Below are 16,794 nucleotides of genomic sequence, written 5' to 3'. Positions count from 1 at the left end.
TTCCTTATTTATTGTCCAACTTTCACATGTATATGAGGTGACTCAAAATACCATGGGTTGGGCCAACTCTACCTTAGCCCTCAAACTGACATCTTTGCTCTTTAAAGAGGTCTTCTGCAGCAGATTTGCCTAATGTAATACGTCGTTTGATTTCTTGACTGCTGCTTCCATGAGTGTTGGTTGTGGATCCAAGCAAAATGAAGCCATTGACAACTTCAATCTTTTTCCACTTGGTTGGTGGTGGTTATGTGCTGTGGAGTCAATTCTGACTCATAGTGACCCTGTACAGGGTTTCCGAGGCTATAAATCTTGACGGGAGCAGAAAGCTCATCTTTCTCCCGTGGAACGGCTGGTAGTTCCAAACTGCTGACCTTAAGGTTAGCAGCCCGACTCATAACCACTATGCTACCAGAGCTCCTTTTTCTCCACTTTGTTGTTAAGTGCCGTCGAGTAGGTGCTGACCCATAACAACCCAATATAGAGTTTCCGAGGAGCAGCTGGTAAGCTTGAACCACCGATCTTGCAGTTCAGATGGCTTTGCAGTTTGACACATTAACCCACAGCGCCACACCAGGACTCCTTTCTCTACTTACCGGGATGTTATTTATTGGTCCAGTAATGAGGTTTTTTGTTTTCTTTACATTCAGGTGCAATCCATAGGCAAGGCTCTAGTAGTCTCGGATTACTCTTTTAATTCATACTATGAACACTGGAGTCCTGGTGTAGCACTGTAGGATAAGCACTGGGCTACTAATCACAACTCCGGCCATTCAAACCCACCAGTCGCTCATTGGAAACCCTATACAGGGTCATTATGAGTCAGAATCAACTCAAAAGCACTTAGTAGCAACAACAAAAGCTAGGAGGAAACACACACTAAAATTAGTATTGGAACCACAGGAAACTTTGGAGATGGTTCCATTTTACAGATGAAAAACTGAGGCCCCAGGAAGTAAGAGGAATTACCTAGGCTTCGGAGTGAGCGTGTGGTTGAGAAAGGAGTGGGTGGCACAGTGGATAAGGGTGAGGTTGTGAACCGCAAGGTCAGGACTTTGAACCCACCCAATGCTCCGAGGAAGAAAGGTGAGGCTGTCTGCCCCTATAATTACTGACAGCCTCAGACAGTGGATGAGGTATTTCTGCTCTGCCTTACCAGAGCTCCATAAATTGGAATCAGGTTGGAAGCAGTGGGCAGGAAGGGTCGGGAATCCAGGTGACCTTATTGGAGACCTCCACCCGATATTTCTTGTTTCCTCACCAGGTGGAGACAGCAGGCTCCCAGGGTTCTGCCAGCACAGGTGACATGAGGCTTTTGCTTCCTTTGCTGTTTTCACTATGAGCATCCCAAGGACTGAGCACTTTCTGAGCCAGCATTTTCCATGTCACCGTAAAGCAGCATCGCAGACTTCCAAGACCATTTGGAACATCATCTCCGGGAAAGATCTGCGGATTCCCAATCCCAATCCAGAGAGTCAATTTCACAATAAGCACTGGACTGCGAAACACAAGGTTGGCAGTTCGAACTCATCAGCCACTCTGCATTAAAGCTGGTTTTCTGCTCTCGCACAGATTTAAAGCCTTGGAAACCCTATATAGTGTCGCTATGAGTTGGAATTGACTCAATAGCACTTAACAACTAGAAAGGTGGGCCCCGAGGGGCCCTGTTGGTCCAATGTGAACTCAGCTTCTAACTGAAAGGTTGGTGGTTCAGTCCCACCCAGTGACTCTCCAGACCATAATGATTACAGCCCAGGAAACCCTAGGACAGTTCTCTGTCACGTGAGATCCCTGGGTCAGCACTGACCTGACAGCATCCCTTATAGCAACAGCGGGGGGTGGGGGGTGGGGGGGTCCCAGCTGCCGTCCACTCTGGTTCCCACAGTGTTTTCAATGGGAAGTAGATTGTTGCTTCACAACTTTCTTCCAAGACACACCTGTTGGTGGACTAGAAACTCCGTAGTTTCGGAGAACAGGAACTGCACTACCCAGAGAATCCTCTGCCTGACCCGTGTGGGGCACACACTTGGAACTGATGCAAAACATGTACCAAATGCCAACCAAGGTGGGTCTTCATGCCACCTCCTGAAGGCAGCACCACTCTGGTACTATTGCGTAATTGTAACTCTTCAGACCCATCTCCCTCTCTAGATGATGACCTCATCTAAGGACAGGATTATGTTTTACTCATTCTTTTTTATCCTCCATTAAGACATGTTGTGAGGCCAACCAAGAATCATACACCCCACAAAGCTGTCCTTCAGATGTTGTTGTTGTTAGGTGCCATCGAGTTGGTACTGACTCATAGCCACCCTATGAACAACAGAACAAAACACTGCCTAGTCCTGGGCCAACCTCACAATTGTTGCCACGCTTGAGCCCACTGATGCTGCCACTGTGCCAATCCATCTCACTGGGGTCTTCCTCTTTTTCTCTGACCCTCCACCTTGTTGTTGTTGTTGTTAGGTGCCATCAAGTTGGTACCGACTCATAGTGACCCTATGCACAACAGAACGAAACACTGCCTGATCCTGGGCCAACCTCACAATTGTTGCCACGCTTGAGCCCACTGATGCTGCCACATTGGCGATCCATCTCACTAGGGGTCTTCCCTTTTTCTTTGACCCTCCACCTTACCAAACATGATATCCTTTTCCAGTGACAGGTCCCTCCTGACAATATATCCAAAGTATGACAAAGAGTGGCCATCCTGGCCTCCAAGGAGAACTCTGGCTGCATTTCTTCCAACACAGATCTGTTGGTTCTTTTGGATACCCATGGCACTTTCAATAGTCTTCTCCAACGTCATAACTCAAAAGCATCAATTCTTCTATGGTCTTCTTTATTCACTGTCCAGCTTTCACATGCATAAGAGGTTATTGAAAATACCATGGCCTGGGTCAGGCGCACCTTAGTCCTCAAGCTGACATCTTTGCTCTTCAACACTTGAAATTAGTACATTTCCTGATAAACAGAAACTAAAGGAATTTGTAATGACCAGACCAACTTTACAAAGAATGTTCAAGGGTGTTCTTTGGACTGAAGAGCTAACAATAACAGACAACAACCTGAGATTACCATTCATGACACTATCCAGACCTCAACCCAGATATAGAAGTATTTAAAGTAAAACAAACCTACAACACTGAAAATAGGGAACCAGAGATATAAAAGTATAATGATGTCAACTACAAACCGAAAAGAGGGAATAGTTTAGATACAGAACTTCCGAATGGCAAGGAAGTCAGGTAGATTTCAATATAAAACAGACTGTTTTAAGCAAGAAAAAAATTAATAAATTACAAGATAGACTCAAAGAAAAATAATACACCTGCACATCAAAATAAAAAAAGTAAAATCAGAAAGATTTAGTAAACATTATTAACAACAGAAATGGAAATGACAAAAAAACTCACAAACGAAATGAACTCAGCATAGAAAAGTATGTGGAACAAAGAATCCAACAGCACCACTCACACACAAAAGAATGCAGAAAAATGACAACAATCAAGTCATACCTACTGACAATTACACTGAATACAAATGGATTAAATGTACCACTCAAGGAACATAGAGAACAGAATGAATAAGAAAAGGAGCCCCTTCAATATGCTGTCTGCAAGAGATATATCAAAAAGATGAAGACAGCTTAAATGCCCATCAGCAGAAGAATGGTTAACAAACTTTGGTACACATACACAATGGAATACTATGCAACGTTGAAGAGTAAAGATTAATTTTGAGACACCGCACACCATGGTTTAAGCTGAAGGACATTATGCTGAGTGAAATTGTTGTTGTTAGGTGCCATCGAGTTGGTACTAACTCATAGCGACCTTATGCACGTCAGAACGAAACACTGCCTGATCCTGGGCCAACCTCACAATCCTTCCAACCTGAGGGGCTCATTTTCTGACACTATATCTAACAATGTTTCTCTGCTATTCATAAGGTTTTCAGTGACTAAATACTTAGAAGTAGTTCGTCACTCCTTCTTCCCAGTCTGTCTTTATCTGAAACCTGTCCACCATGGGTGACCCTGCTGGTATTTAAAATACCGGTGGCATAGCTTCCAGAATCACAGCAACTCACAAACCACCACAGTATGACAAACTGACAGAATGAAATTAGTCAATCACAAAAGGGCAAACACTGTATGAGACCAATGTTGTAAAAAGTTAAAAAAAAAAAAAAGTTTTCTTGATAAAAGAAACAATCTATAACGATTACAGATAGGAATGAAGGGAAAATTATTCACAGGCTAGAGGGTAGACATGTGTTAACATGGGTGATGTTACACAACAAAGGCAATAGACAACAAAAGGGAGGTGGCAGAGGGAAGATGAAGACAGCAGGAGATACAGGGAAGAATGCAAGAGTTAAAGCAAATAGAGGAAAATACTGTTAACTGTTGGTACATGGAGGGGATTGCAACCATGTCATGATGCAAATTATATGATTTGTTGAATGTAAACTGATGATCTGCTCTGTAAACCTTCGCTCGATTCACAATAAAAAGTTTTTTTTAAAAAACCCAACAAGTTGTTGCTAGGAGCCTTCCAATCATTTCTGACTCCTAGTGGCCCCTTGCACACCAGGATGATGCACTGTTTGGTCCTTTGCCATCCTCACCATTGTTATACTGAGTTCATTGCTGCTGCCACCATGCCACTCCATCTCTGCTACTGCCTTTCTCCTATTGTTGTTGTTGAGTGCCAACAAGTCTGTTTTGAGTCATAACCACCCCATGCAACAGAGTAGAACTACCGCATGGGGGTAAAATCAATCTTGGAATAAGTGCAGCCCGAATGCTTCTTAGATGCCAGGATGGTAAGACTTCATCTTTCATTCTTTGGACAAGCCATCAGGAGGGATCAGTCCCTGGAGAAGGACATCATGCTTGGTAAAGTGGAGGGTCAGCACAAAAAGGGGACACTCTGGATAAGGAGTTCTGATAGCGTAGTGGTTACAAGTCAGGCTGCTAACCTCAAGGTTAGCAGTTTGAAACTACCAGCCGCCGTACCATGGGAGAAAGATGAGGCTTTCTGCCCCAGTCAAGATTTGCAGCCTCAGAAACCCTATGCAGGGTCGCTGTGAATTGGAACCCACTCCACGGCACACCACCACCATCTGGATAAGATGAATTGGTACAGTGACCACAACCACAGGCTCAAATGTAGCAACAATTATGAGAAAGGCACAGGACTGGGCGGTGTTTCCTTCAGTAGTGCGTACAGTCCACTATGAGTCAGAACTGATTCGGTGGCATCAAACAATAGGGTGTCCTAGGCTGGAATCCTTACAGTGGTTAAGCACGCAATTGCTAACCGAAAGGTGGGCAGTTTGAACCCACCAGCCGCTCCAAAAGAGAAAACGTGGCAGTTGTTTTCTGTAAAGATTTCAGCCTTGGAAACTCAACGTGTCAGTTCTGCTGTGTCCTGTTGGGTCACTATTTGTCAGGATTGACTCGATGGCAGTAGTTTTTAAATCTTTTCAGAAGCAGATGACTGAACCACTGGGCGGTTCAAAGCGCCAATCTATCTGTCTAGCAACTGGGCGCTTCTTTAATGAGCCAAGAAGTTATTGGACTTGCTTATGTTCAGCATACATGTTGCTAATATTGTGAACTGTTGTCAAGTCTGTTCCAGGGTTTCCAGGGCTGTGTGTATTTGCAGGAGCAGAATGCCTCATCTTTCTAAGGGGGGGTTGAATAATGTATGAGTTTGTTTGCTCCATTGGAGCTTAGTAGAAACCGCTCAGATACCAGGAGACAACTTCCACAAGAAAGTCTCAGATACTGCCTGAAGGAATAAACAGATTCGTTTGTAGGTTTCTTAGTGCCCTGAAGTCTTAGGCAGCCGCCTACCTCCCTGACCCATCACAGTGTTGTCTGGGAGTTTCCTCCAATATCCCAACTCCAACCCCACAAGCAGGCATTTAAGACACACCCTTCTCCAGTCTGAAGGGCTTCGGAAGGATGAACCCACATTCTTTCCAGAAAGGGGAAAGCTGAAGATAACATTTATGTCTGTAGCCAGACAGTTTTGCCAAAATGCCAATTGCAAAGGCACAAGGAATTCGAATGAAATCACCGTTGAAGAACAACCTTCCAGTACTTGTGTTCTTGACACACGCGGTTTTAACTCTGGCCCATCACAATTCCAGGATGTCAAGATTTTAAAATTTTACATCCTGAAGGGGGACATGGCAATTTTTCTAAACGCAATGCACTCTACTCAAGACCAGTTACTGTCTACTCTATCCCAACTCATGGCAGCCCTGTGTCTGTTGGAGTAGAATGGTGCTCCATGGGGTATTTCAGTGACTGGTCCTTCAAGCAGATTGCTAGGTTGTTCTGAGATGGCTCTGGGTGGACTTGAACTCCCAATGTTTTGGTTAGCAATAAGCCATTTGCACTCCTGTGTTCAATACAAAAAAAAAATCCCCCCCAAAAACCAAAAAGCATGCACTACCCTGGAGTCTATTCCAGTTAATAGGGACCCTATACAGGGTTTCCAAAACTGTAAATCTATATGGGAGCAGACAGTCGCATCATTCTCCCTTGGAGCAGCTAGTGGGTTTGAACCGCTGACCTTCTGGCAGTCCAGTGCTTATCCTACACTACCACCTGGGCTCGTTTTACTCAATACCAAAACCAAATCAAACCCATTGCTATGAAGTCTGTAAATCTTTATGGGAGAAGACAGCCTCCTCTTCCTCCCATGGAACCACTGCTGGGTTTGAACTGCTGACCCTGTCTTTGTTAGTACAGTTCTGTTCCTGGCTTGACCAAGAATTGAATATATGATGTTTAGGGGATTTTCAAAGGAGCTCTGGTAGCGTAGTGGTTACGAATCGGGCTGTGAACCACAAGATCAGCAGTTCGAAACTACCAGCTGCTCCGCGGGAGAAAGATGAGGCATTCTGCTCCCGTAAAGATTTACAGCCCCGGAAACCCTGTTCAGGGTCACTATGGGTCGGAACCGACTCGACGGCACTTTAACAACAACAGGGGATTTTCAAGTGTGATAACAACCAGACTGGACTTTGTACCAATCTTGAAGTCTTAATTCTAGGGAGTCTTCCAGCTGTTATTCTGGCTTGGACCACAACACAACTCATCCTTCTCAGCTCTTCATCTTGTCCCTCTGTCTTCTCATGCTATCTTCATCCTTCCAGCTGCTCAAAAACTCAGCTACAGACAAGGCAAGAAAGAGATGTTCACCTGCCAAAAAAAGAAAGACCAACCACATACTTGCCCAGTAGTGATTTGCTTGGTATACCTAAAACCCCCCAAAGAAAAGGGAGAGCCGTGGAAACCAATGCAAGACATCTCTAAGGTGACCAACGGGAAACTCTAAGACCATGAAACCCACAGCTTTGCATAGAGCATCAAGAAAGTTGCTAATTGTGGCTTAAAAAAAACACAACATACCTTGATTTCTGCTGCTCTTCCCACGGGTATACCTGTTCAGCAGACATAGGGACTGAAAACTGGTGCTGGGAATCTCCGGAAGCGGTTCCATCAGGAGCCGAGACTGAGGCCCAGACTTGCGCTTTGGGCAGAGCTTGAAGCGATTCATGGGCATCTGTTTCCTCCTTCTTGGTGGAGAGAAACTCAAGAAATCGAAGCTCATGAAGTCAGGTTCTTTCGGGCTTCTCTGAGGTCCCTGTGTCCATCCAGAGGGACCTGGCAAAAAAAGAGGAGCCAATCTAAACCAACATGGCCCATGCTTTCTCAACCTCCCCAGCTTTTTATAGCCCTCCTACCCACAGCCCTGGCCTCCCTCCCATTGCAGGCCTAAACACCCAGAGTCTTTGCTCTATTTGCATAGCTTTACAGTTTTCTTAGGCGTGGCTTCAGAGCAAGAGAGCAGGCGGGTTACCCTGAAGAGTTTTAATAGCCTGCCCATGATTTGAAGTACACTGCTGATATCCCTCAATATTGGGACCTTCTCTTCCCACATAGTCCCGGTAGCACTTTGGGAAAGCAAGAACAAAACCAACATGTGCAATGATCCAAATCAATGCACACCATTCAAACATTTATGTGACGTTCTAGGATAGGCACTGGACTGCTAACTGCAAGGTCGGCGGTTCAAACCTACCAGGTGCTCCTCAGAAACCCTATACGGGGTCACTACTAGTCAGAACCAACTCCAAGGTACTTAACAAACAACAACAAACGTCATTATACACATTCTTTCCCCAAAGATTTAGTCCTTCTAGGACCAACTTTTGTTTCTGCTGAGTTCGCCAGGGGTAATACCTAACCAGGGCCTCTTTAGATAAAAACCCATTGCCTTCCAGTCAATTCCAACTAACCGGAACCCTATAGGACAGTGTGTTGTCACTAAGAAGCCCATTGTATAGGGTTTCCAAAGAGCGGCTAGTGGGTTTGAACCGCCAACCTTGCAGTTAGAGTCCAGTGCTTATCCTACAGCACCACATTAGGACTCCATAGGACAGAGTTGTTGCTGTTGTTAAGTGCCATCGAGTTATTTCTGACTCATAGTGACCCTGTATAGGGTTTCTGAGGAGCAGCTGGGAGGCTTGAACCACCGATCTTACAGTTCAAATGGCTTTGCAGTCTGGCGCGTTAATCCACAGCGCCACACCAGGACTCCATTATAAGACAAAGTTGTTGTTAGGTGCCATTGAGTTGGTACCAACTCATAGCAACCCACTGCACAACAGAACAAAACACTGCCCGATCCAGGGCCAATTGTTGCCATGTTTGAGCCCATTTATCCTGCCACTTTACCAATCAATCTCACTGGGGGTCTTCCTCTTTTTCTCTGACCCTCCTCCACCTTACCAAACATGATATCCTTTTCCGGGACTGGTCCCTCCTGACAATATGTCCAAAGTATGAGAGACAAAGTTTGGCTATCCTGTCCTCCAACGAGCATTCTGGCTGCACTTCTTCCAACATAGACCTGTTTGTTCTTTTGGCATCCCATGGCCATCCCATTGCAACATTCTCCTCCAGCACCGTAACTCAAATGCATCAATTCTTCTACGGTCTTCCTTATTCCTTGTCCAGCTTTCACATGCATATGAGGTTATTGAAAATACCATGGCTTGGGTCAGGTGAACCTTAGTCCTCAAGCTGACATCTTTGCTCTTCAACACTTAAAAAAGGTCTTGTGCAGCAGATTTGCCTGATGCAATACATCATTTGATTTCTTGATTGCTGCTTCCGTGAGTGTTGATTAGTTGATCCAAGAAGAATGAAGTCCTTGACAACTTCAATCTTTTCTCCATTGATAAGAATGTTATTTATTGGTCCAGTGGTGAAGATTTTTGTTTTCTTTACATTGAGATGCAATCCATACTTAAGGCTATGGTCTTTGATCTTCATCAGTAAATATTTTAAGTCCTTTTCACTTTCAGCAAGCAAGATTGTATCATCTGCATATCGCAGGTTGTTAGTAAGTCTTCCTCCAATCCTGATGCCATATTTTTCTTCATACAACCCAGCTTCTCAGATTATTTGCTCAGCATACAAGTTGAATACGTATGGAATTCAGTGTTCCCATGTTCTGTTTGAACAACCACCTCTTGGTCCATGTACAGATTCCTCAGGAACACAATTAAGTGTTCTGGAATACTCATACTTCACAATATTGTCCATAGCTTGTCATGATCCACACAACCGAAAGCCTTCGCATAGTCAGTAAAGCCAGGTAAACATCTTACCGGTATTCTCTGCTTTCAGCCAAGATCCATCGGACATCAACATTGATATCCCTCGTTCCATGTCCTCTTGAACCTCTGGAAATTCTCTGTCAATATATGCTTGCAGCGGTTTCTGTATTCTGGGTTGCTAACCAAACAGTCAGGGGTTCAAATCCACCAGCCACTCCCGCATAGATTTACTGTTTCAAAAACGTTTGGAGCAGTTCTACTCTGTCGGATAGGGTTGCTTTGTGTCTGAATTGGCTAGATAGCCGTGGAGTTTTCCAGTTTAAGATGGAGTAGGAAGAAAGGAATGGAGATCTATTTCCAAAGTTAGTGAACACCCTTTGGATCACAAGGACTCATCCACAATTGATCAAGGACAAGTTTCAGGACAGGCAGTGTTTTGTTCTACTGTGCAGAGGGTCTGTGGAGCTGAGGACCAAAGAGTATGTAATTAAGGATGTGGGTTCCAGAGGCGGATGGTTTTGTTCTGAATATCTTGATTCTGCCCTAGACTAACCGTGGGCTTTGTAGGCCTGAGGAAGCCGACCCCTCACCACCACCACTGCCATGTGGACAGGCCTTTCCTCAGCGTGTTCTCTCCTGTTGCTCACCTCGCATGTTGTTGGGAAGGTTCAATGAAGCCAGCAAGCTACTCAGTAGGCCAGAGCCCAGGCCATAAAGGCTGCTCAATCTAGAGGAGTGCCCCAGAGGGTTTTCCCAGCTGTAATCTTTATGGGAACTGATTGCCAGGACTTTGTCCCAGGGAGCCGCTGGATGTGTTCAAACTGCCAGCCTTTCGGTTAGCAGCTGAGTGCTTAACAGTTGTACCATCCAGGGCTCCTTATACATATAAAGATTTGTATCTTTAAAAAACAAAACCAGGGCTTCTAAAACAGTTGGCAAGGAGCTCTGGTAGTATAGTGGTTACGAGTTGGGCTGCCAACCTCAAGGTTAGCAGTTCGAAACTACCAGTGGTTCCACAGGAGAAAGATGAGGCGTTCTGCGCCCGTAAAGATTTACAGCCTTGGGAACCCTGTGCAGGGTCGCTATGGGTCAGAACCGACTCCACGGTACTTAACAACAACAACAAAACAGTTGGCAATTTCTTAAGTTAAGCATCAATTTACCATACAACCAACTGCTATTCTGTCCCCCAAAAAATGAAAACATAAGTCCACACCAAGACTTGTACACGAACATTGGTAGCCAAAATATTCACACACTGGAGATAATCCAATGTACACAAGTTGGTGAATGGACCAACACTATGTGCCTATCCACCCAATGAAATATTATGAAGCTATGAAAAGGGATGAAGTACTGGTATGCACAAAGACACAGATAAATCATGGAAACCGTATGCTGTGTGAAAACATTCCAACACATATCGTCTGACTCCATTTTATAAAATGTCCTAAACGTTCTCAACGAGGCAGAAAGTGAATTAGTAGTTGCCAGGAGCTGGGGGAGGGAACAGGACCTGCTGTAAGCAAGTCAAGGGGGATAAAAATAGTCTAAAACTAGACTATGAAAATATTCTAAAACTAGACTATGAAAATAGTCTAAAAGTAGACTATGAAAATATTCTATAACTAGACTATGGTAAGAGTGAGCTGAATGATCAGACTGTTGTTCGTTGTTAAGTACCATCGAGTGGGTTCTGACCCATAGTGACCCTATATAGCGTGTCTGAGGAGCAGCAGGTGGGTTTGACTGGCTGAGCTCATGGTTTAAGCCAACCTTGCAGTCCAGCGCATTTATCCACAGTGCCATACCAGGACTCCTGAGTGTGGTTGCACACTTAGAACTCTGATGCATGGTGGCCCCATGTGAGAGGCTGATGTTTTGGAAGTGGGTCACCATGCATCAGAGGTAATACCAAAACCCCAAACCAGTCAATTTGGACTCAAAGACACTCTATAGTGCTGAGTAGAACTGTCCCATGGGGCTCCCATGTTTTTGGGTGGTTTTTTTTAAAGCTTTTATTGTGAAAGACTGATAGTTTCATGGGAGAATATCAGTTTTGCATTCATTCTATCGTGTTTTGTTTCATTATAATGAGTACAATCCCCTCTGTGCAACAGTATTTGCTTCTATTCCCTGTTTTTTGGATGTACACAAAAACACTCAGGAATATGCAATCATTTAAATGACCAAAGGACACATTCTGCAAGCCTACCTCCTGGCTACCAGCACTCAGTCTTTTCTCTTTCCATGAGTCTAGAGTCTGCAGCTGCTCCCTCTTCCCATGTCCTCATTTCTGCCTCCATCTCTGGTGTTGTTGCTTCTCTGAATAGGGTCCCTCATTCCCTTGTGCTCTTCTCCCTTGATGTTCCTAGGGTCCTCTGTTTCTGGAATGTTGGATTAACTGCTCCCCCTTTATATTATAAAACTTCTACCTTTACAGTTTTGACAATTGCCATTAGTCATGATAACAATTACTCACTATTGAATCTTGAGACTCTTATCCCCATCTCCTTTCACCAGACTCATCTAGGCAAGATGAAAACTATTCAGTGGGGATTCTACCTTCCTCCGCACATTCTGAAACTAAACTCTTGAAAACTTGTAAGCCAGCCACTTCGTGCCTTTATAACCTTTTCCTCCGCCCCTCTCCAATTTAGGTAACGAATGTCTACATTATCTGTCCCTATAAACCCTGCATACCGAGGGGATAGGCTTGATCCTTGATGTGAAGACTCCTTTCCTCTCAGTTGGTATTTTGAGCTACTACATCCATAAGTATAAGTCAAAGTCATCAAATTGTAGCAATTTACACTTGCTTCCTTTATCAAATTTCTTTATCTTCCTCTAGTAGATTTCTGGTCATCAAGCCATCGAAGCTAAGTCAAATGGGTACTATCTGCAAGTTTGGGTGTTCTTGTGCTCCCATTACTTCATATCAGCTCGATACTTTGCTCTCAGCTCTGGCCCTCTATGGCTATGTCTTTGTCCATGGGCTCAGGAGTCCCCAAATCTTCCCAAACTTCAGACCAACCAGCTCGTCCTTTTCTCTCTCATCTCCAGGTTGACGGGAGTCTATAGAATGTGGTTGAACTCAGCCCATATCTTCATTACTGTCTTTCCCCCTCTTCCACTCACATGTAGACCAATGTGTAGCTTCCAGGGGGGCTCCCGTGTTTTATGGAAGCAGACTGCCTCATCTGTGTCCCGTGGAACAGCTGGTAATTTTAACTTTCCCCTTTGGGTTAGCAGCCCAGCACAAAACCAGTGAGTTACCAGGGCTCCTCCCTGGTTTAATACCTATGTGTAGATGTTGTCCAAGATCTAAGAGATAGTTAAATAGATAATTACTTACAAAGTGTCAAGGCAAAGAAAAGATGGTCCACTGACAAAGGAAAGGCCAACTGCATATTTTCACATCAGGGATTTGCTTGTTTCACCTAAAACCCTCCAGGTTAAACCCTACCTAACCTCTCTCATCTGCCTACCTAAGGCTGACCTGGTGTGGCGCTGTAGGATCAGCACTGGACTTCGAACCACAACGTTGGTGGTTCAAACCCACCAACTGCTTCTCAGAAACCCTATACAGGGTCGATATGAGTCAGAATCGACAAAATAACACTTAACAACAACAAGGTTGTTTGTTCTACCACTTACCCAGACTTACAGTATTCTCCCTTTTCCATACTGGAAAGTCCTGCCTACCCACCCACTCATACTTCTAAAGCCTTCCTCAGTGATCCTCCCCACTCCCAATGAGCTGAATTTTCCTGCTCAATCTGTATTGGGATGGGAAGAGAGAGCTTTTCAGATGATATTAAAGGGAGCTCTTTGAAAATGTGTCTGTAAAACCCACAGTTGTGAGGTTTATGACATGGACTCCTGGTGTGGTGCTGTAGGAACAGCACTGGACTACTAACCTCAAGGTTGCCGGTTCAAACCCACCAGCCGCTCCTGGGAAACCCTGTACAGGGTCACTATGAATCAGAACCGACTTGATAGCACTCAACAACAACAATGTTCTAGATGCTAGAACTGCCTGGTAAGAGCTCTGAAGTCATGGAAGGAAGGAGAGGAGGGAAAGAGGAAGAGGAGAGGCAGGCTAAGAGAATAATGTTCCCAAAACCCAAAAACAAAACAAACGCCACGGACAGTGAGTTCATTCTGACTCATAGCGCCCCCTGCAGGACAGAGTAAACCTGCTCCATAGGGTTTCCAAAGCTGTAATTGCTGCAAGGTTGGCGATTCAAACTCACCAGCTGGTCCTCGGAAACGGTAGACAGGGTTGCTATGGGTCGGACCCGACTCAACGGCACTTAACAACAACAACAGCAATCCCTGGTGTGGTGCTGTGGGTTAACACGCAGACTGCAAGATCTGTTTGAACCGCAAGCTCGATGGTTCAAGCTCAGCAGCCGCTCCTCGGAAACCCTATACAGGGTTGCTCTGGGTCAGAACCAACTCGACGGCATTTAACAACAGCAACAATCCTCACATAAACAGATTGTCACGTCTTTCTCCTACAGATTGGCTGGTGGGCTTGAACAGCCAACCTTTCTGTTAGCACCCCAGTGCTTAACCACTGCATCACCAGGGCTCCTTACAATGTCCCCAAAGGGGGCCATAACTTAGCAGTAAAAGTATACACATGGAGGTCACTTCATTCATTCAACAAGTATTTATTGAGCACCTCCTGTGTACCTGGCACTGTTCTAGGCACTGGGGACGCAGGTGTGAACAAACGGGTTCAACAAAGGATTCCTCGAGGATGAGAACTACCAGTGAAGTGATTTTAAAGGTAGCATAGTGGTTACCAGTCAGTTACGAACCTCAAAGTCAGCAGTTCTAAACTACCAGCTGCTCTTCAGGAGAAAGATGAGGCTTTCTGCTCCCATAAAGATGTACAGCCTCAGAAACCATAGGCAGGATCACTATGAGTCAGAACCAACTCCACAGCACCCCATCACTACCAATGAAACTTACTGAAAGAAATTGCTCTCTCAATCAAATTCTTTTCAGCTGTGCGCAAGGTGCTTCACGAGAGAATTCCTCTGAAAAAACATTCCTTTTGCCTTATACGCTCATGGGGGAGACAGACCAGAAATGAAAGCATGAGTATTAGGAAGACAGGGAAAGGAGACCAGGAGCGCTTTTGGGGAGCAGGGACCATGCCTCAGACAGCCTTAGGTTTCAGTGACAGTGGTCTCTGTTACTTCTTGGGGTTGGGGGTCCCTCTCCACCTCTGTGCTTGGAGCACTGAAGACAGAGTGTGAATACAGAGCAGTGCCATGCACAGACTAGTGTCCACTATGAACATGAGTCAGTGGTCCCCCGAGGGCTCCGAATTGAGGAGTATCACCTGCTCATCTCTGTGCATCATCATCATTTGTTCCAATATTAATCCCCATCTCCCTCCTGGAAAGGAACCCTGGTAGCGCAATGGGTTATGAGTTGGGCTGCTAACCACCAGGTCAGCAGTTTGAATGTACCAGGTGCTCCGCAGGAGAAAGATGAGGCTTTCTGCTCCTGCAAAGATTTACAGAAGCCCTATCTATACAGGGTCACTATGAGTCAGAACTGAGTCCACTGCACATGCCCACCACCACCTCCCCCTGGAAGCTCCACGAGGACAGAACAGTTTTCTGCTCCTTTCTTCATCTCCCCAGGACCTGTCATGAAATTAGCTCAACAATAAATTGACCTGATGAAGATCAAAGAGCACAGCCTTCCGTACGGGTTGTATCTCAATGTAAAGAAAACAAAAATCCTCACCACTGGACCAATAAACAACATCCATATAAATGGAGAAAAGATTGAAGTTGTTAAAGACTTCATTTTGCTCAAATCAACCATCAACAGTCATGGAAGCAGCAGTCAAGAAATCAAACGACGTATTGCATTAGGCAAATCTGCTGCACAAGTCCTTTTTAAAGTGTTCAAGAGCAAAGATGTCAGCTTGAGGACTAAGGTGCGCCTGACACAAGCCATGGTATTTTCAATAACCTGATATGCATGTAAAAGCTGGACAGTGAATAAGGAAGACCACAGAAGAATGGATGCATTTGAGTTATGGTGTTGGAGGAGAATTTTTTAAAGTACCATGCAAAAGAACCAACAGATCTGTGTTAGAAGAAGTGCAGCCAGAGTGCTCCTTGGAGGCCAGGATGGCCAGACTTCTTCTCTCATACTTCAGACATATTATCAAGAGCGACCAGTCACTGAAGAAGGATATCATGTTTGGTAAAGTAGAGGGTCGGAGATAAAGAGGAAAACCCCAAATGAGATGGATTGGCACAGTGGTGGCAGTGATGGGTTCAGGCTTAGCAACAATTGGAAGGTTGGCCCAGGACCAGGCAGTGGTTCGTTCTGTTGTGCATATGGTCACTATGAGTCGGTACTGACTCGATGGCACCTAACAACAACAACAACAGTAACGTGACCATTGAATGACTGCAAGAATCTAAAGGCAAGATGTGAGAAACTACTCCCTGTGTGCAGGTGTGTTTAACCTTAGAGACCTGGCTTAGTCACCTGCATTACCATAACACAAGTACCACCTACTTGGGGCTGTTTTATCACAGTTCTGGAAGCTAAAAGTCCACAGCAGAAACTTGGACCTGCCACTTCTTTCCCTGTCGGTAGCCCAATGTTCTCTGGATCTGGGGGGGGGGCCCATGTGGCATCTGTTTTCCCTACTTCTACCTCTTTTCTAATCTGCACTTTTAATCGTGACTCAGAAGTGATTGCGTTTTATAGGGACACACCCTACACCTTTATGACCTCATTCATATAACAAAGAGAGTCCTATTCCAGAACAGGGTCACATCCTACAGGAACCCAAACAAACCAAACCCAGTGCCAAGGAGTCGATTCTGACTCACAGTGACCCTATGGTGGTGGTGGTGGTGGTGGTGGTTATGTGCCATGGAGTCAGTTCCAACTCATAGTGACCCTGTACAGGGTTTCCAAGACTGTAAATCTTTACAGAAACAGAAAGCCTCATCTTTTGCCCACGGAACAGCTGGTAGTTTGAACTGCTGACCTTGAGGTTCACAGCCCAATTCATAACCACTATGCTACCGGAGCTCCTTATAGAACAGCGTAAAACTACTCCCTAAGGTTTCCAAAGCTGTCAGTCTTTACAGA

This window comes from Chrysochloris asiatica, unplaced genomic scaffold, assembly GCF_000296735.1.
Source record: "Chrysochloris asiatica unplaced genomic scaffold, ChrAsi1.0 scaffold00102, whole genome shotgun sequence".
Taxonomy (NCBI): domain Eukaryota; kingdom Metazoa; phylum Chordata; class Mammalia; order Afrosoricida; family Chrysochloridae; genus Chrysochloris; species Chrysochloris asiatica.
This window is presented reverse-complemented; position numbering follows the sequence as displayed.